At 45.2% G+C, this 3,136-nt stretch overlaps 1 pseudogene; it reads left to right on the top strand.

The window, feature by feature from the left end:
• Positions 1-3,076: 3,076 nt before the first annotated feature.
• LOC102875718 overlaps positions 3,077-3,136 on the top strand; it is a 10,393-nt pseudogene continuing 10,333 nt past the window's right edge.

Below are 3,136 nucleotides of genomic sequence, written 5' to 3'. Positions count from 1 at the left end.
AAAATAGCATGTAATTCACTTTTTTGTACTGATTTACAAGGAGATCCACACACCTATGTAAGGAATTTGATCTGGGTATCCCGGGAGGCCAGTCTAGTTCACAAAACTTCCTTAGAGTGAAAGCATCTACTTGGATGCTGTATCTGGCCACCCTGGAAGAGAAATCTGAAAATTTAGTTACCCAACACTCTAAAGGGGATGGTCTTTCCGCCCTTGACTGTCTGCTCCCGTTTTCACTTGTGCCAGTTTTGCTCGCTCTGTTTGTTCCAAAACTGAGTAGAAAGAAAAGAGTCACACAAATCCACAAACATAGAAAGAGACACTGTCAACAGAAATACCACTGAAAAACACAAATTCACAAAAATAGCAAGAGATACTGTTGACAGACCATGGCAAAACCTGAGCCCGAAGAAGGGCCTCTCCCACCCAACGGATGAAGGAACACTGTTGACGACAAGACCATGACAAAACCTGAGTCCAGACTGACAGACCTGGTTCGAAGGGTGGGTTTCTCTCACCTCCCACCCCTCGAACGTCTGAGGCATGGACCTCTCTCCCCTGGGCTTGCAGACCAAACCCATACTCTCGCGTGCCATTACAGCGGCATCCACCCAAGAGCTCCGAGCTGGTGCAAGCTAGTTCCAGGGTTTGCAGATCAAACCCAGGCTCTTGCATGCCTCACAGCGGCACCCACCCGAGAGTTCTGAGCCGGCGCAAGCCAATTACAAACTTGCGGGTCAAACATGGGCTCTTGCGTGCCATCACAGTGGCATCTACCCAAGAACCCCGGACCAGCACAAGCTAGTTCCAGGCGAGCCCCCACTTCCTCAGACACCTGGATCTTGGCAGTCATCACTGCCGCGGTGTTGGACTGGAAGTTATGCAGCGTCCTGCCTTCCAATTGTCCGAATCAAAAAACCGGGGTGCACCAAACAGAATACAGATTAACAAGTTATCAGGCCTAACTTACCAGGTAGGAAGAATCCTACAGCGATGTCACAGTTATTCCCTTGGCCGGCGATCAGGGTTTAGATAAATTTAGGGAGATCTCACTGGGGCCTCCAAATGTAATGGAGCAAGTCCCCAAAAAGATCAAGGAGCCAATTAGCCAAATTAGCAAAGTTTATTTTTAGTTCAAACTTGGGCTCCCGCATGCTGACACAGCAACATCCACCTGAGAGCCCCCAAATCATGCATGCCCCTTCCTTTATACCTCTGCTAGTCCCCTGTCCAACCATACATGCCATGATTGCCCATCCACAGTAGTTTGGGTATTAGTCCACCTTCAATTGGCTAGCCACAGCTCAGGGAAACAGTTTGGAAACCTATTTGAATCTTCTTGGTTACTTCAGATACAGGAATGCAGAAAAATCCCTTGTGCCCTTACAAAGAAGAATTCCACTTTATGGCAGTTGATTAATCAAGGTGGGATTTAGCACAGGTGGGGGTTGTTAGTTTGTAAAAACCACTCAAGCAGGTGGGGTGGGGTTACCTGCACTTTACCAGAAAATGAGTCTCTGATACCTGGTTCTTACATCTCTGAGTCTCAGAATTGGGGTTTCATAAAATCCTCCCTTCCTCCTTCTCTTTGAAATTTCTTCTGTTCCCAGGTTTCTTGTGATAGATTCTATACCAGGCAGGAGAAATACACAGAAGACTCAAAATTGGTACAGATACTATCTTCAAACTTGAGGCATATTGTTGTTGTGTACTGTCAAGTTGGAATGAACCCACAACTGACCTTCTGGTGGGTTTTCAGAGGCAGTAAATCTAATGGGAGAAACTCGCTCATTTTTCTCTTGGGGAGCAGATGGTGGATTTGAATGATATACCTTTGTATTGACAGAGCAATTCCTTACCACTAAGCCAACAGAGCTCCCTAAGTTAAGTGTTCTGTGACTATGACCTTTATTTATATATTTTTTTTTAATTTTTGTTTTGTTTTAGGTCTCAGAGGATAGGCTTGGGTCCATTGTTCTATATTTTCAAGTAAACTATGAATCAAGTTTGAAGACAAACTATGAATCAAGTGTTATCTTCAAACCTAATTAATGGTTTACTCAAAGATGTAGGAGAATAATGATCTTATCTATTGGATCCTGAAAAAAAAGGGTCATGATCATATGGCACGTGATTTAATAACTCATTGCTTAGCTATTAATTCTGCAAGACTCTAAGCCCATCAAGGATGTGTGGATCAGCTTTCTGTCACAGATAATTTTCAGAAGCCCAGGCCTATGAGGGATAATGCATTTTTGCTGAATTTTAAAAAAAAAAAAGGTGAGTGCAAGAGCATGGAATGACAGGCCTGCACCTTGTGAAGGTATTTGGGCACACACAGGTTTTCCTGGATTCTTCTGGGCTCTGTCCAGGAAGATCCTAGAGACCCAGGGCTGGGAGGGTGAGAGAGCCACATTATTCCAGATGTGAAAGTGAGAGCCTTAGGCTATGCCTCACACTCCAGAGGGCACCAGCCCAGGATGAAAGGGCTACATCCATGGGAACATCAGTCCTCAGCTCTGCCAGGATCAGTTCCGACATCCTCCACTGAACCAGGTGAGTGCACTGAGAAGGAAGCCATGTGTGGGGAGGGGTGTGGAGGATTGGTGTTGGGGAGGAACAACCTGCAGTTGATGTAGGCCGGTTGTCATGTGCTGTTGAGTGGAAATTTACCTACATTTGACCCTCCAGTGGTTTTTACAGTAGGACTTCTTATATCATTGACAGAACATTCTTTATTGACTTCTACTGGGTTGGAAAAGTCCTAGTGGGAAGGAGAACAGAACTTCCAGAAACAGTGCAACAACAAACTCTAAATTTTAGCAGTGGAGTTAAGGAATAGAAGAAATGGGCCAAACCTGGTAGTCATGGTGATTAAGGAGATACCAACGTTTGGGTCTTCAATGGCTTCCTCTTCCACCCTCAAAGAAGAAAAGTTCTCAGAGACTCCTGCTCCCTTCGGAGACCATATCAATGAATGGAAATGTTCAGATGGAATGATAGCTCACTATGTTTGCAATACATGGGTGATTTTAACATTCTGGTGGGATGGAGCCCTGGTGCTATGATGTGCAAGATGAGGTAAGAAGATGAGGGAGGGGCCTTGAGGACACAAGGCTTAAAGCAGTTGTCCGTT

Source organism: Elephantulus edwardii, unplaced genomic scaffold (genome assembly GCF_000299155.1).
Source record: "Elephantulus edwardii isolate Elephantulus edwardi_28Jun2011 unplaced genomic scaffold, EleEdw1.0 scaffold00176, whole genome shotgun sequence".
Taxonomy (NCBI): domain Eukaryota; kingdom Metazoa; phylum Chordata; class Mammalia; order Macroscelidea; family Macroscelididae; genus Elephantulus; species Elephantulus edwardii.
The sequence above is the reverse complement of the archived record's forward strand: the minus strand, read 5'-3'. Positions and strand labels throughout refer to the sequence as shown.